Source organism: Meriones unguiculatus, chromosome 14 (assembly GCF_030254825.1).
Source record: "Meriones unguiculatus strain TT.TT164.6M chromosome 14, Bangor_MerUng_6.1, whole genome shotgun sequence".
Taxonomy (NCBI): Eukaryota; Metazoa; Chordata; class Mammalia; order Rodentia; family Muridae; genus Meriones; species Meriones unguiculatus.
Window position 1 is genome coordinate 43,111,722 of NC_083361.1, and position 18,831 is coordinate 43,130,552.

The 18,831-nt window shown below is 39.5% G+C and overlaps 1 non-coding gene across 1 annotated transcript; it reads right to left on the minus strand.

The window, feature by feature from the left end:
* Positions 1-1,122: 1,122 nt before the first annotated feature.
* LOC132647569 (small nucleolar RNA SNORA17) lies at positions 1,123-1,252 on the minus strand. The gene has a single exon (XR_009585925.1). It is a non-coding gene; the product is annotated as a small nucleolar RNA SNORA17 (small nucleolar RNA).
* Positions 1,253-18,831: the final 17,579 nt, after the last annotated feature.

Genomic DNA, 18,831 nt, shown 5'->3' on the forward strand with positions numbered 1-18,831 from the left:
ATGGATATAAACACGGCCTCCTGCGGCAGTACAAGCCAGGATTCCATCCTGGTTCCAGGTGGCATCATTGGCTAAGCACATCAGATTGTTCCTCACTACCCTCGACTTTCCCGTTCTACCTCTCTCCACTGTGCAAACATCTTTGTTTTTCTTTCTCTTTCATTTCTCCACCACTTACTTGTTTCTCTTAGTGGTGCCTGGGGTCTCTGAGTGTCTGGGATCATCTCAGGAATGCTATGCCCTCCTCGTGCATCGTGGCCCTTGGCAGGGGTTGTCTCCAGCAAGGTCTGCCTGCCCTGTTGTGGTAAATTTTAAAAGGTATGATCTAATAAATGTTTATTATTGGCATATAATTAGTCGAGCCATATTTTCTAACCTGCTATCAATCAAATAAAGACACAGACACCTGTTGTATTTTATAAAATAACCTTTACCTGGGGCATTGCAGCTATTAACCCTCTAATCTTACTCTACCTCCCAGCCCCAATCTTGCGCTTTCTACCATCCATGGTTGCAAACTACTTAGTAATGTTCTCCATACCCTCTGTCCACGCTGACCCAGCCATGTTCTCCTTTCCCAGGCTAACCCATGGCACCCGACCATTTCCTTCTCCTCCAATCCTGTCTGGTCCTGTCTCTCCCTAGTGGTCCCTTGACCCCTGGCTGCCCACCACAAACTCCACCCTTTCTTCTGCCAAATCCCAAGCTTCAGCATTATTTTTAACCAATCAGCTTTAAATTAGCTGGAGCAAGGTTTACATAACAAGAACAGGTATATGGGAGAATGTCTGAGCAGGGACAAGATCTTGGGGGCCAGTAGTTCACATTAAAATACATAGCACCAGGCAAACCTCCAACACCACCCAATGCCTGCACTCTACCCAGCTGGTGCTTATCTCAGGCCAGCTCCCCATCCAGGCCCCCTGGCACCAGTCTGGTGGTCATCTCAGGCTCACTCCTCACCTCGCCTGCCCAAATATCCCCTGGCCAAGGTTGTCAGTCTCAGGCTCACTCCTGCCTGGGTTCCTCAGTCCCAGGAGGGTTCTCTTCTCTGGCTTGGGGACGGTCAGGACGGGCTTGGTGCAAGACTAGTGGTTGTCTCAGGCTCACTGTTTTTCAAGGAATGTTAGGCTACTAACATTAGACGCTCATAGATCAGAACACTGAGTGTGAGCACAGCCTCTCTCCCCTCTACTACCTTCTAATGCCTATGGGACACAACAGCAACACCTGCAACCCTTCTAGGGGCAGAAGCATTTTAAAGGTTTAGACTTCTCATTGAAACTATTAGTCAGAAGGTCAAATAGATTGAAAGGCAAGAAACAAGAACTTTCCAATTCTGAATGTGCCTTTTATTTGTTGAACGACAAGCATGGTGAATATATCCTTCTGGTTTTCTAGACTTTTACATTCCACCATAAACTATAATGATAAAACTCAAGGTTTCTAGCTAGTCTGAAGAGATATGAAACAATTATGCAAAAGACAGAGATTTGTAGTTATGATACCTGAAGAATAGAAACAGAGAGTATCTCAGGTCCAAAAAGATGAAGGGAGGAGACAGATGATCATCTTTCCCTCTGCCTTATTATTTGACTTATATTCATAGCTGACTATGGTGTTCTCCTATTCTGTTCACTGAATTGAATCACAATCTCTCTTAGGAAAACTCTCACAAACATGCTACAGTCAGTGACTTAACAGCTGCCTAGGTGTTCCTTTATTCAGGCAATGTGACACCTAGTATTTACCATTTTATTAATCCAAACTTATTTTGTTATAAGAATGCAACAAAATCCTCTTCTGTTATTGGAAATAATTTGCAAAGTGTTATTTGTGAAATGTTTTGCCTGATTTTGATTTACATTTATCTTTTATTTGGTAGATGTATTTGTTGCCTTGAGGCTTACTCCTTCCATCTGTTAACCTAGGCCTAGTCCTGGTAACTTCTAGTCTCCATAAAATCTAATATAGGGCTAGAATGTTTTTTAGCCTCTGAAACTTACTCCTTAATAAGCTCACCATTTCTAGCTCTTTCTTAACTCTTGCCAGCTGGTTCAACTCAGCTGTCTGACCCAAAACTCCTCTATAAGCTGACTGACTCAAACCGGCTTCTGACCGAATTGCTTTGCTTGGCCTCACGCTAACTTTGGCAATATGTTAAGGCTTTAGGTTGTGAGTGCTTGGAATATACAGAGTCAACATAGTGGGTAGTTCATATGGCTAGCATTTGAAGCAAACTTTGATGGCAAATTGGTTCAGTTCATACCGTGCCTTACAAAATAAGCTCTTAGTACCTCTGATATAAACCAGAAATTTTATAATTTCCAATATCACATAATAAATCTTGAACCTCAAATATTCCTGATGAAAGAACCATTGTTACAACCTTGTGTAGGGGAAGTAGCATGCGTCCAAAAGTTTCTTTTTCAGCTATGTACTGTAGACAACTCTTTGGTATTTTGTCTTGCTTTAATAAAATTAATACGTCAAATACAAAAAGTATGCAATACCCACAACATTTTATACAACATTACAGCCACAAAAGAAAAAAAATCAGTTTTGCATATATTCATTTTCTTTTTAGATACATTTTATGTTTATTAATTAGAGTTTAATCACTTTGTATCCCACCAGTAGCTCCCTCCCTCTTCCCTTCCCAGGCCTACCCTCCCTCCCTCTTATCCACCAATGCCCCTTCCCCAATCCACTGATAGGGGAGGTCCTCCTCCCTTTCCATCTAATCCTAATTTATCAGGTCTCATCAGGAGTGTCTTCCTCATTAGCCTGGTAAAGCTGCACACCCTGAGGAGGATATGATCAAAGAGCCAGCTACTGAGTTCATGTGAAAGACAACCCCTCTTCCCATTACTAGGGAACTTACTTGGACACTGAGTTGCCATGGACTACATCTGTACAGGGATTCTAGATTATCTTCATGAAAGGTCCTTGGTTGGAGTATCAGTCTCAGAATAGACCCTTGTGTTCTGAGTTTTTGGTTCTGTTGCTCTTCTTGTGGAGCTCCTGTCCTCTCCAAGGCTTCTTATTTCTCACTTCTTTCACAAGATTCCCTGCACTTTGCCCAAAGTTTGGTTCTGAGTTTCAGCATGTGTTTTGATATCCTGCTTGGTAGAGTCTTTCAGAGGCCTTCTGTGACAGGCTCCTGTCCTGTCCCATTTTTTTTTCCTCTTCCATTGTCTGACCTGTTTGTTTTTCTGAATGAATGTTGAACGTCTTACCCAGAGTCCTCCTTCTTGATTAGCTTCTTTAGGCATACAGATTTTAGTATGTATTTTATTCTATATTATAGGTCTAATATTCACTTATCAGTGAGTATTTAACCTGTGTGTCTTGTCTTTGTGCTTCTGTGATACCTCACTCTGGATGATCTTTTCTAGTTCCCACCATTTGCCTACAAATTTTATGATTTCCTTGTTTTTAATTGCTGAGTAGTATTCCATTGTATAAATGTACCACAATTTCTGGATCCATTCTTCTGTTGAGGGACATCTGGGTTGTATCCAGCTTAAGGCTATTACAAATAAACTGCTACAAACATGGTTAAGCAAATGTCCTTGTTGTGTACTTGAGCAAATTTTGGATATATGCCTAGGAGTGGTATAGCTGGATCTTGAGGAGGCACTATTCCTAATTGTCTGAGTAAGCGCCAGATTGATTTCCAAAGTGGTTGTACAATTTTATATTCCCACCAGCAATGGAAGAGGGTTCCTCTTTCTCCACATCCTCTCCAGCATGTGTTTTTACTTGAGTTTTTGATCTTAGCCATTCTGATGAGTGTAAGGTGAAATCTCAGGGTCGTTTTTATTTGTGTTTCCTTGATTACTAAGGATGCTGAGCATTTCTTTAAGTGTTTCTCTGCCATTCTATATTCCTCTAATGAGAATTCTCTGTTTAGCTCTGTTCCCATTTTTTAATTGGATTTCTTGATTTGTTGCTGTTTAACTTCTTGAGTTCTTTATATATTCTAGATATTAAACTTCTGTCAGATATAGAGTTGGTGAAGATCTTTTTGCAATCTGTTGGCAGTCGTTTTGTTCTGACAACAGTGTCCTTTGCTTTACAGAAGCTTTTCAGTTTCATGAAGACCCGTTTATTGATTGTTAGAGCCTGTGCTGTTGGTGTTCTAATCAGGAAGTTGTCTTCCGTGCCAAGGAGTTCAAGGCTTTTCCCCACTTTTTCTTCTAACAGGTTTAGTCTGTCTGGTTCTATATTGAGGTCTTTGGTCCACTTGCACTTTAGTTTTGTGCAGGGTGACAAATATGGATTTATTTGCATCTTTCTACGTGTAGACATCCAGTTAGACCAACACCATTTGTTGAAGATGCTGTCTTTTTTCCATTGTATGATTTTGGCATCTTTCTAAAAAGCAGGTGTCCATAACTATGAGGGTTTATTTCAGGGTCTTCTATTCAATTCCAATGATCCACCAATTGGTTTCTATGCCAGTACCATGCAGTTTTTATAACTGTTGCTCTATAGTACAGCTTGAGATCAGGGATAGAGATACCTCTAGAAGATCTTTTATTGTAGAAGATTGTTTTAGTGATTATAGGTTTCTTGTTATTTTATATGAAGTTGATACTTTTTATTTCAAGTTCTGTAAAGAATTGTGTTGGTAATTGCATTGAATTTGTAGATTGCTTTTAGTAAGATGGTCATTTTTTTCTATGTTAATCCGGCTAAGCCATGAGCATGGGAGATCTTTCCATCTTCTGATATCTTCTTCTAATTCTTTCTTCAGATACTGAAGAAAGTTTTTTCATACAAGTCTTTTACTTTCTAGGCGAGAGTCACACCAAGGTGTGTATGTCCTTTATGGCTATTGTGAAGGTGCTGTTTTCCTAATTTCTTTCTCAGCCCTTTTGTAGTTTATGGTTTTTAAATGTGAAAGTGTTTGTATCTTTAACTACATACAAAGTTGGCTAAATTGCCTAGATTTCAGCATTACTAATGTGGAGTATGCATATAAGAGAAAATAACATACTTCAAAACAAAGAGTAAAAATGTCTATCTTGAGCTCATCATGTATCCAGTCACTTTACTAAAAATGTTTATCAGCTGTAGGAGTTCCCTGGTAGAATTTTGGGGATCACTTATATATATACTATCATATTATCTGCAAAAAACAATATTTTTACTTCTGCTTTTCTAGTTTGTACCTCCTTGCTCACATTTAGTTGAGTTATTGCTCTAGTGAGAACTTCAGACTCTATGTAGAATAGAGAGGGAGAAAGTGGACAGCCTTGTCTTTTTCTGACTTTAGTGAAATTGTTCTAAGTTTTTGCTTAATTTGGTATTGGATATCAGTTTGTTGTGTTGCCTTTATTATGTTTAGATATGACTCTTCTATCCCTGATATCTCCAAGACTTTTATCATAAAGGGTTATTAGATTTCATCAAAGGATTTCTCTGCATCTAATGAGGTGATCATGTGTTTTTTGTTTTGTTTTGTTTTCTCAAGAAGGGATACATGACTCACCCTGTGAAGGAGCAATAAAATAGACACGGGGGGGGGGGAACTGTTGTGAGAGCTTGTGTCTGGGTGGGAGAGTGGGTAAAAGAACAGGAGAGATCACACTAGGTAAGGATAGAGTGAGAAAGTACTGGGAGAGACAACTGGAATTAGGGGGCCGTCTCTAGGATGAGCTAGAAGTAGGACAATGGAAACTGAGGAATCTACAATTGTGACACTAGCTAAGACTTCTAGCAGTGACGAATGGAGGGTATGAAGACTGAACTGGCCATCTCCTGTTATCAGAAAAGACTTCTAGTGGAGGATTGGGACACCAACTCAGCCCCCAAACCTTTGGCCTACATTTTGTCCTGCCTATAAGATGTGCTGGGGTAAACTAGCTCAGAAATTGTGGAGGTGGCCAGCTAATAAATGGTGCAGCTTGAGACCTATGCGACGAGAGGGAACCTACCCGACGCTGCCTGGAAGGCAAGCCTGAGAGAGTGTATAGCCTACAGACATGGGATAGAAAATGATTCCTAATGATATTCTGCTATACCCATAGATTGGTGCCTAGCTCAATTGTCATCAGAGAGCCTTTGCCCTGCAACTGATGGAAACAGATGCAGAGACCCACAACCAAGCATTAAGTGGGACTCAAGGAATCCAGTAGAAGTGGAGAGAAAGAATTGTATGAGCCACAGGGTTTAAGGACACTACAAGAAAATCCACAGAATCAACCAACCTGGGCTCAAAGAAACCAAAAGGACCTCCAGGGAGCCTGCATAAGACTGTTCTAGGACTTGTGCATAATTGTTACAGTTAGATTTATAATTGCCTTAATTACCTTGGACCGGGCAGATATTTCCCTTACACTGTCTCATTATCCTTACCATCCGTCTCCCATCCAATGCCATCCACCTTAATCCTCCTCATCTGGTCTACCTTCCATACATACTCCCATGTAACTTGCTTGTATTCTTCATCTGGGCCTTTTTACACCATTGTTGAGTCCTTTCTCTTGGTCTATGTTTGTTTTGTTTTTTTCTCCACACTAAACCATTGTACATCCTCCTTCCTCCTCTCTTCTTGTGACTCCCTCTTGAACCCAAAAAGCCCTGGCAAACTTAGCCAGGCCTACCTCATTCTGCCCTGCCCAAGTACAGGCTATTTAATCAACCAAGATATGTCTTAAGCCTGCTTACAAAAAAAAAAAAAAAAAAAAAAGATAGGTGTAACCAGATATTAAGGGCCATTAACATGCACCAGATCAACCTCCAACAATATAGGAAGACCCAGCTCTTTGTGGACAGCTATATTCATTAGATTTCTCAAGGCTATACACATGGTAGTTCATCATGAGCCAAGAAATAAGTAGGGAGGGAGCCAGCAAGTAATGTTCCTCCATGACCCTTGCCTCCAAATTGTGCCCTGACTTGGTTCAATGACAGATTGGGAAATAAGGCCTCCCATCCCATGAGTTGATTTTCATCAGCATATTTTATTACAGTGACAGGAAGGAAGCTAGGACTCTTCAGAGATTAAGAATGATAATTATCAGGACAGGAGCCTACCACAGAGAGCCTCTGAAAGACTTACCTCTTTGTTTCCCAACATCTCCAAAGTTCTTAGAAAATCCTATTGTTAACTCTAAAGCTCATATAAATTTTAATAAGTCAGTAGTTAGAAATATTATGTAAATAATCTAAATTATGCCTATTAAAACGTTTATTAACTTTTAGTGCAAGACCTACGTTTCCTTGTGGCCATGGTCACTGCAATTATATAACTTAAATAGTAAGACAAATATGCAAAAGCACATGCTGTGATGTATATTTTATATATCAAGGTTGACATAAAAGAGTATATCTTCTTTCATCTACATAAAATTCAGAACTATAAACAGTAAACATAGTGTTTTAAATGAAAATAAAAATTACAGTTTAGGCAGAAAGTGTTTAAACAGAAGGAGTCGCCATAATGAAAAACATAGCCAGACCATAGTTTTGTAGTCACATGCAGCCACTTTTGATGTGAACTGATGGACTAAGATCAGAAAGGAGAGGAGAACCTCCCCTATCAGTGGACTTGGGGAGTGGCATGCATGCAGAAAGGAGAGGGAGGGTGGGATTGGGAGAGGAGGAGGGAGGGGCTTATGGGGGGATGCAGAATGAATAAAGTGTAATTGATGAAAAATTTAAAAACAAAGAAAAAAAAAGAAAAGATAAATTAAGAACCTTAAATGACTTTCAAAAGTGGAGGAAAACATGGAGTTAGTCAATTTACATGGAGCACGTCTCGCCCCTGGGGGCAATGGTCTCCTGAACCTACTCAGACCTCAGACACCACCACTGGTAGTTCTAGAACTGATGCAGGATGTTCCAACGACAGGGTTAAGGCTTCTCATAATATTTCCTATAAGCCCACACCTGTTTGTTTATAACCCCCATTTTTATTCATTGTTACCCAGATAGAGCCAAGTAATTGTGGTAATGATACTTGCTTTTTTGCCCAATGCTGGAATGCTAGTGAATTTAGGTATGCCTTGGTTACTCGCATGCCTCGCTGGATGCCTGTGCCCATTGATGCCCCTCATGCTATGACTCTCTTCAGACAGAAAAGGGATCTTGGAATTACAGCCGCCATTGTTACTGCCATCTCATTGGCGGCTGTTGGAGCTACCACCGGGGCATTAGCCATGAGTCATACTGTGCAGACTGCTCAGACCCTGAATAATCTTTTAGCCAATGTAGCTCATGCTTTAGATGTACAAAAAGGAATTAATGCTCAACTAAAAGGAGGCTTGATGGTGTTCAATCAGAGGAGTGACCTCGTGCAGGAGCAAATTGATACCCTATGGCAAATCGCTCAACTTGGCTGTCAATGAAAATATGCTGGACTTTGTGTCACTAGCATATAACATGAGAATTTTTCCTGTGCTGCAAATCTGTCTAAACAATTGTCTAGCTATATTTTAGGTAATTGGACTGAAGAATTCGATACTATGATGGAAAAGTTGAGAGTGGCCATTGTTACGGCAAATTCTACCAGAGTGGACGCAGGACTAGCCACAGGATTATCATCATGGATTGCTGCAGCCATGAATCATCTGAAGGAATGGGCAGGCATGGGAATGTTAGCAGGTCTTCTGGTGTTGGTCTTCTTGGTTTGCCTGTGGTGTATATGCAAGATTAGAGTCTCACAACAGCGTAATGCAGCCATGATCATTCAGGCCTTTACAGCCATTGAAGCAGGACAGTCTCCCCAAGCATGGTTGGCTACCATAAAAAGATAAAATGTTATGCTCAGGATGTGAGGCTAAGCACTGCACTCAGGGTCAGCCGCTTTTGACCCAGAGAAGAGCATGTCTGATTGCATGCAGGTTGATGCCCCAGGTCCCGCCTCTGAGAATAAGGTATCGGTTGGGTCTGATGCTCTTTGGGTGAACATTGGTACAAAGTCCCAATTTATTTCTAATATCAGAGATCAGACCTCTACTCTTGCCTGATGCGTCTCAAACAAAAAGGGGGAACTGTAGAGAGCTGCATAATGCTGTGCCTTAAAGATGGAGCTGGTTTCTGCCTTCCACCTTCCTGATGGTGAGTGCTCTCTGTCACAAACAACTCCATATTTGGCTAAGGCTGAGGATCTGGCTTGCTTCCATGTATGTGGACCTATCTGCATTGCCCACGTGGCATGCTGGGGTTGGCTATCCAGAGGCTATTTAAGCTGTGGGCTGGCTTTCCCCAGGGTCAGAAGATTGTTCAAGGTTCCTGAATAAACTGCATTGAGAAGAACAAAAAAAAAAAAAAAAAAAAAATCAGAAAGAAGGAGAGGAGGACCTCCCCTATCAGTGGACTTGGGGAGGGGCATGCATGCAGAAAAGGGGGGAGGGTGGGACCGGGAGGGGAGGAGGGTGGGGTTTATGGGGGAATACAAAAGGAATAAAGTGTAATTAATAAAAGTTAAATAAAAAACTTAAAAAAAAGAAAAAAAACACAATAGTGAAAAAATGTTCTATTTTATAAAGATAGGTAATGCTTTCAGAAGTTTTTGCACATGTAAAAACATGTCTAGCTGTACAATCAAGCTCTGTGTAATTGATGGACATTTTTTGCTTTTCCCATCTTAGTACTTTCCAAAATACTTACACAGATTCAGTCAAAAGAAACCCTTAAAACAGTGCCAAGCAAGAATCAGAAAGACAAATGTAAGCATCTGTAGAAACTGATTCTAATCGAAAAATCTCTTACAATCCTGTTGTTTCGAGAGACTTTATTTTCACTGGGAATGGGATGATGTGTGTGAGTTACTTACAAGTAATGTCAGAACATAGTTAGTGGAACTCAGTTCAAAGCAGAAACTGTTATCTGGTATTTGTACATGTTTATGTGCCAATATAATATATTTTATTTTAGGAATGTAAATGGATATTAAATTTTATTTCACACTTACCTGATTTTTTTATTAGCCTAGAAATGTTCTGAGGAAATGGGACTGAGATGAGAGTACAAAGATGAACATCAACACCATATTTGGTAATCAACATGGTATAGAGATATATTAAGGGTATAACTTGTGTCTTTGTTTTGTTTCCTTGCACAAATTTTCTGGTGTACCACACCAACCTTGGCCATAGTAAAATGAAAGCATAGTCTTATGGGATTTAAGAATAGAAAGAAATTGTTTTTAGAATTATTTATTCCTTTAAGAAATAATATCTGGAATATCATATGTGCAATGAAAAAAAAATGTTATAGCAAGTCCTTGATAGCACCATTCCCCACTGAATGGTTATTTAAAAAAAAAAAGTTTGACCATTTTCAACAATTACCTTTAATTATTCCCTATTCCTTGCGAAACTGATAGTATAAAAATGTTAAAGTCTAACTCATGATGTGCGATCCATGAGCATCACATCAGGGTGTGCTAACGTATTGTGTGGTATTATAATTGTGGTCCCCATTTTGCTTACTGAGAATACAGTACTCTGAATAATATAACAATAAAGCAGCCATATTCACTGGAATTCAGAGGACTACCTAAAAAAACACTTTAATATTTTCCAGCTGAAAATCTAGACAAGATTTATTTTATTTATCCCTTAGAAATCACACATTCTCAATGAATACTTTGTTTACTATCTTTCCTTTCTACAAAGTCAACACTAATGCCATGTGTCGCCACATGATAATTTCCAGAGGTAACTGCCTTCATAGGTCTAGTAGGCCTGCTATGGTCATCATCTGTTTGTAGCTGCAATGACAGAAGAAAGCTGAGAACTTGGTACTGGGCTTGAACAATCTACCGGACTCCTACAGTGATGGTTACTTTAGATATGCAGATAGGAAAGATCCAAACTTATTCAGTTTTTGGCTTATTTGCCATTCTACTATCAACTGATAATGGGTAGGATTAGCCAAACAAGATAAACAAGAAAAATATCTCAGGCTGAGAAAACAACTCTAAGAAATATTTGATAAAGTTAATAGCAAGTGTCGATTGTTGAAATGGCTGTCATTGCCCTTCATTTAATATATTAACTAGATACAGTCACTGGCTATGAGCAATCTTTGCAAAAACATGGAGGTAAATGCAAAAGTTTAGTACTAGGAACATCAGTTACACTTGAATCCTAGAGCAGGAGATTTTCACATCACATGACCATAACCAATAGAGCTTGTCCAGCTACAGGATTCTGGAATCTATCCAGAAAAGGTCTAGTTTAATTACGTAGGTCTGGGCTTAGTTTTAGAATTTGCATTTCTAATGAGTTTTGTAAGATGGTGTGTTAGTATTTTATGTCACTGTAACAAAGTTCCTGAGTTAATTAACTTGAAAGAGTAAAGGTTAACTTGGGCTCACAGTTTTGATATTCATGTCCATGTTCTGATCCTTTATAGCTTAAGGGTCATGGAAAGACAGAGATCATGGCAGAAGTGTCCCATGCATTGACATTGCCTATTTCTAGAGTCAGGGAGCAAAGATGAAAAGGAAAGCTTGTAGGTTCTAAAGACTTGGTCCATTGAGTTGTCTCAGTTCCTGGTACCAGGAATATGGAACACAGGTGTTTACAAAGTGGTGGACCAGAAAGAGGAGAGAAACTAGAAATGTAGGTCAGACCACAACCTTTAGAGGTCTGGTGCTAAGGACTTATTCTAGATGTGAGGCCACAACTATTAAAGGTGCCTCAGCCTTCAGTAAAGCATCCCCAGCTGAAGAACTAACTCCCGGATATAAGCCCCACTGGTCTCTTCATGAACATGGTCAAAGACCTTAGACAGTCTTCAGACCAATATCCCGAAATACCTACCCAAGGACCTTTGAGGCCTTTTAAGGTCCAAAGTACAGGAACTATGATGGACAAGTCACATGGTAAGAAAATATTTTCTGTGAGATAATGATACAATTTTTTAACATTTTATTGGTTCTTTGTGAATTTACTTCCTGTACCCCAATCCCACTCATCTCCCCTTCTCTGAACCTTCCCTTCACACTTGCATTCTCCCACAGGAAAAAAAAAATTCTTGTGGAAGCTGTAGAGTGTCACAGTGTGTCCCATAGTGTACCATTTTGTCTACACTTTGTTTTTTGCTTGCAAATGTTCATTTCAATGACTTATTGGTGTGGTGTGAGGCCTCTGGCTTCTGCTACTCTAGCAACACTAAAGCCTCAAAGGACACCTCTTAGATACCCTGTTGTTTCCCTGTGTCATGGAGATCTTTTAATTTTGAATCTATAGGACTGTCCCTTTCATGCATTACAGCAGTTCATTGATGCAGTAGATGTTGGGATGGGAAAATTCAAAGCCCTGGATCCCGGCCTGAGAGGTACCTGAACGAGCCAGCTGACTTGCATGCTGATGGCTCACCAGAAACCCCAGCAACCAAGGCCAGCTCTACCTTGCAGCCCAGGAGAGATGCAGGATCCATTAATAGCTTTTTTTGTTTGTTTGTTTGTTTTTACATTTCTGTTTAATATTATAGAAAAAAAAATGTTTACTGAAATTCACTCTTTAGACAGAAAAAAGGTTCTGAACTTTTATCTAGTAAAACATTAATATTTCCACTAGGAGACAGTTGTTTAGAAAAATGCGCATAATTTAAGAAGATGCTACAATGAGAGGACTTTACTGGGAAGAAAATTCCTGCAGTTGTTTTTTTTTTTTTTTTTGGCTTTGAATAGCACTTCATCCAACATAATTCAGCTCTTCTGATACTTCTCAACAGTTAACAGTTTATATAATAAAACAATAAGCAGAAAAATCACAGGGGTTTAGAGACCAAGAACATAGGTTTTGAGTATAGTAGAGAAAAAAGATTTACTCATAAAAATATATTAATCAAATAAAAACAAATCCTAAAACATTATGTTCACAGCAGGTAGAGAAAAACACAGGACCAAAGTGTTCTTTCACAAGAAATATTCAAATCTTCTCAGCATGTTTAATTATATAAAGTTTGGGTAAGAATTGCAGGGAGTCATCTGGATAATCAAATATTTAAACTATGGCTGGTCATAAGAAAATAATGGTTTCCCGAGGTACAAACCAAACATAAAATAACAACAAAAACAGCCTTCAACCTCTGAGAAAATGGAGCAGAAAAGCAATGAAACAGGGCCCTGTGATACTACAGAGGGCCTCTTTTGTGCTGCAACTAAGTAGAAGACAAAACCAAGAAAAACACCTAAATGGGTTCTAATCTGGACACAGAGTGCACCAGCCAGTTACTGGTCCACTGGACTGAGTGGTGCCAATTGAATCTCTACCTGTGAATCAGTGAGGAGAGGAAGTAGGGAACTGAAGATTATCACTCAGCTTTATTATAAAACAAAACAAACACTAAACTGGTCATCAGATCAGCCTTGCTAGCAGCACAGAAGCAAAGTGACTTGCGATGTTTTGCTCAAGTAAGTTGTTACAGGACTTCCCTGAAAGCAACAATACAAAGACAGATTAAGCATATCCTACAGTTGAAGATGAGAATCCTAAATTTATAGCAAACATAGGAAAAACACCCAGAAAAATACAGCTTACTTTCAGAGAGATTATTCTTTTATCTACAAAATCCGTATAAGAATCACTTATTATCTTTCCTGTTTTAAATGAGAATTTCAAAAGCATCTTCAAAATAAACTTCAAGCGTCCTATGAAGCAGGTATAAGAATTGTAAATTGTATGTAGTTCACTTCATATTGCAAGCCTACCAGTCCCTGCTTTGTTTTGTTCAGCTTAGACTTAGCAAAGAGCGCACTGCATTAAGGCATTTTTTTTCTAATAAGTTTAAATATTTACCATACATAAATGTATATGATATTTTTTGTCCATAGAAATACATATACCATAAGTCTAATGAAAATCTCACCATAAAATTTCAAAAGCTTCCACAAAGAGACCAACAAAGCTAAAAATTCTGAGCCTAAGGGTTCCTGCAGAGACTGATGCACCAACCTAGACCATGCATGGAGAGGACCCAGATGCCCTGCTCAGATGTAGCCTACAGATAGCTCAGTCTCCATGGGGGTTCCTGAGTAAGGGGAGCAGGGGCTGCCTGTGTTCTTTGATCACTTTTCTCTGGGGATGTGGCAGTGCCAGGCCACAGAGGAAGAGCATCCAGACAGTCCTGATGAGAGCTGATAAGCTAAGGGCAGATGACAAAGGAGAAGAACTCCCCCTTTCAATGGACTAGGGGAAGGGGATGGAGGGAGGGTGGGACAGGAAGGAGTTGAGGAAGGTGTCTAGAATTGGAGTATAAAATGAATAAATTTTAAATAATAACAATAAATTTAAATTTAAAAACTCAAAAGTTTTGGTCTCAGCAAACCCCTCTGGGCTCTGATTAGTTGGCTCTGTTGTTGTTGTTGTTTTGTTTTGTTTTTGTGGAGCTCCTGTCACTTCTAGGTCCTTTTCTCTTTCCTCCCATGATTCCCCATGACTCTATGCATCGCCCAATATTTGGTTGTGAATGTTAGCATCTGTTTGAGGTGCTGCTGGGTACATGGAAGACCAGAAATAGCTACACCCAAGAGATGATAAAAATGCATAAAGTTAAGTTGGTGTGCACAGAAAGCCTGGCATGCTGGGTAATGACCTCATACTTTCAGTTTCTGTGGATTTGAGCATATTTTTGTTTAGTTTAAATCTCTTATTTTGTGATATATCTTATTATATGATACTTAGAAACAAATACAGATTTTAGTGTCAGTACTAAGGTAATACTATTACCAATAGCCTTCAAAAGAAAAAGAAAAATTAAGGTACAGGAAAATAAAACATTGTTTTTAATAGATTGATTACTAAAAATATTAACATAAAACTTTTTGGTGAGATCTCAGAGATTTGTTGCCTAATATTGGAGACTGAGAGACTATCCTTGTAAATAAATTAAAAAACAAATAAATAAATATTTCATAAAACATAGCTTTTAATATGTGGCAAATATACATATATATGTGTCATATGTATAATCTTGTAAGCAATGAGCTTAGCCATTTAATTAAAGAAATTTTCAAGCTGTGTTCTAGCTTCATATTAACCACTTATAGGAAGATATGAACTAATCATTTAAATAAAGAAAAATTATTTTAAAAGAATACTATTAATACAATTATTAATAAATATTAAAATAAAAATTATTAATAAAGAATCTAAAAACTTGTCAAAGTCTCAGTTCCCTTAGATTACAAAAGACTTCAAAGGAAAAGATTACCCGGAGCCTGGAGTTTGTCTCTTAGGTCTTAGACTAGTCCCCAAAGTGTCAAAGTGTTAGTTGTTGTTGTTCTAGGCAACAGAGTTGCTGGTGATCTGCTAAGGTGGCCCTGGAAAACTAATAAACTATTCTGATGTAACAAAAGAAAAACAAGTTGAGCTAGGTTTGGAGGGACAAAGACATAGGAAAAACACAATTTTGAATACATAGGGGTGCTTTAAGAAATTGTCCCTTATGGATTCTTGTCGGGAGCCGCATTCGCCATTACGAGATGGCGCTGGCTTCCTGCTTCCTGGTTCTTCTTGCTAGAACTCGCCTTACAGCGGCGCATGCGCCACATGATGCTAATACGGATTTGAGTGCTCTCCCTATCAGAGAACACATGCTAATTGGGTATTGTGCGGAGCACCAATTACAGACGAGCACGTAGCCCTGCGGGCTATTTAAGCAGAGCACTCACAAGGCTTGAGGTCCTTCTCCATCTACCTACAAGAGCTTCATAATAAAGATTCTGCTGGACAAATCTTCGGTTGCCGCGTCATCCTTATCGGCGAAGGCTGCGCGCGACAAGTGGTGCCGAAACCCGGGAACCGCCGACCCCGGGCAGAGGAACGACTCGAAGGACCCCCGACTGCTCGTCGGAGGAAGATTCAAGCCAGCAGAGTGAAAAGCTGCAGCACTTTTCAGCAAGGTATGATTTCTGTGGTCTGGTGTATTCCGTTTCTCGTTGTTAGTTTCGTTTTTGTTTTACTGTGTTGTCTGTGTCTTAATTGTGGGAAACGGGATAAAACTTGCGTCTGTCCTTTTTGCAATTTTGAATAATTGGCCATAAGACTCAGGTAGATAGCTGAGCCGCCGCGCTCTCCCCTGTAGATAAAGGAGCTATGGGTAACCAACTAACTAAACCGATCTTGGAAGCAGCGCAGGCGCTGCTTAGGCAAAAGGAAGTTAGGAGGAGATTTGACACGAGAGAAAGAACAGGGGACCCTGAAACCAGGGGTGTGGCCACTATACAAACTGTTAAAATCTTGCATTAAGGATAAAAGATGTAAGGAAAAAATCAAGGAAGGCCAACGGGCATTGTCAGACCACCAAGATAGTCTATCAGAAGCTGAAAAGGGAAAAAAGGCTAAGCAGGAAAGAAAGCCAATAAAAAAGAAAGTAAAAGGTAAAGATAAGCTAGCTGAACTTGAAAAAAGGGCAAAACAACTTGCAAAGAAGGAAGAAGAGCTCGAACAGCGAACAAAAAACTTAAAGCTGTTGCCTGCCTCTGAGAAAGGGGTAAGTAAAGGTGAGGAGGACCCTAAATTGTATCCTCTCCTCACTGAGTTTAATACAATATCGTCCTCTTCCAAGGAGGAGACGTCCTCCGAAGGAGAGGATCAGCAAGAGTCATCTGACTCTGAAAAAGCAGGGCTTGATCCTGCTAAACAAGCAGAATTAGATGAGGAAGCGGCCAAATATGAATCAAAAAGATATGGCCCAAACCCTCCTCCGCCTTATGCGCCAGGGTATGGTGCGACAGCGCCTCTGCTTGAGGAGAAGAGCCAAAGTAAAGATAAAGAAAAGGTTAAGACTTCTAACTCGCTGAAAGGCCCGGATCCTATTTTAATAAGATCCAGGGGAGCTGTCTGTGTTTTTCCTCAGGAAGAAAACAATCCATTCTGGGTACCGGAGTGCCTCACGCGAAAGCTCGTGACAGCTGAAGATGATCTTTCAACAGACACACCTGCTACTGCTTAAAGAATCAAGGACAGCGAGGAGGACCACTAATTCTACTCGAGTGGATTCATTGCCCACAGACTGGCTTTGCCCTGGGTTTCTTCTGCCTTTTCTTACTTCAGATTGGGTGGGGGTGGGAATGTAACCTTGGTTGCAGGACTGCTCCTCTGTTTTTGGTTGCTTCGCAAGTTCAAAAGACAACAACATGCAAAGAATGTGGCCATAGTTCAGGCTATGCTGGCTGTCGAACAGGAAACATCCCCTCAAGTCTGGTTAAACATGCTTAGCCGTTGAGACACTGTCAGAACTCATGACACTCCTGACGGGCACAGGTTCCCATTGCACCGGGATGCTGTTCTGAACAGACCTTTGCATCTCCCAGGGCTCAGGTTCCCATTGCACGGGGTTCAAGGTGCAAAGGGTCTCTTATACTATGTAACCTCCTAGATCGCTTATGCTGTTGAGTCAGTGAGCCGATCAAAAATCTCATAGTATTACATTTTGGCTTGGCTTGTAATTTTTAAGAAAGGGGGAGATGTCGGGAGCCGCATTCGCCATTACGAGATGGCGCTGGCTTCCTGCTTCCTGGTTCTTCTTGCTAGAACTCGCCTTACAGCGGCGCATGCGCCACATGATGCTAATACGGATTTGAGTGCTCTCCCTATCAGAGAACACATGCTAATTGGGTATTGTGCGGAGCACCAATTACAGACGAGCACGTAGCCCTGCGGGCTATTTAAGCAGAGCACTCACAAGGCTTGAGGTCCTTCTCCATCTACCTACAAGAGCTTCATAATAAAGATTCTGCTGGACAAATCTTCGGTTGCCGCGTCATCCTTATCGGCGAAGGCTGCGCGCGACAGATTCTCATGATTATTAAATAATTAAAAATGAAACTGTAGCATGCCCATACATGGAAATGCCAAAGGTAATATCTTCCTTGTTTGCCAATGATTCTTCCAAATTAGATGTCATTTTAAAGCTATCAGAACAATAAAAATAGAGGTGGAGCTATAGTTCAACCATATAAAGGCTAAGCTCACAACTAAAATCAGAATCATAGGAATATGAGATTGCCCATAAGAACTCACCATAGCAATCTAGTATTCTCCCCATGAAAGAATCAGGAAATGTTTATAAGAAGTAAAATAAATATGAAACAAGACAACCCACAGTGAAATAAAGATTGAGAGAAAATGAAATATAATAGAATGTCTTTTTCAGAAATTAATACTATAGTGTTTGCTTAACAATAATATTACTGCTGTCATATACTACTTTATTTTAAGAGTCATAACATATATTCAAAAGCTAAAATTTGCATAGTAAAAATATATTTGATGTATAACTTGACCTAAAAATTTTAACAGATGTTTAATGAAAAATACCTAAGCGTCTAAAAAACTGTAAAATACCAATGAGCTAACACTAATCATTCACAGATGGAGAAAAACATACTTTATTCCTACCCTGTTTTTATGGTTTGCAAAAAAAATATAAATTGAATAAATTCATTACCAATCAACTTTAAAACAAACAACTGATAAAACTTATTTCTCAAATGTTTCATTATTTGTAACACACATAAAACTAAACAAATACCAATAGAATCATTAAAACATCACTCAATGAGTAAAAATAAATGACATTTAAATTGTGAAATGTAGAATCTTGCAGAAAGAATCAGTTGTGTTATCAGTTCAGTAAGCATGTATCATGAATGCTGGAATGATTTTACCCCTCATCTTACTGGGATGACATGGGTGGAAATGGAGTACAGAGTGAAATAACATAAAATCTTGTGTTTGTTTACAATAGACTTCTCTTTGGAAAAGATAAGAAACATATACACAAATGATAAGTGGTTTCAGTGAAATCTTCACTAAAAAAAGGAAAAGAAAAGAAAGAAAGAAAACAGACATTACA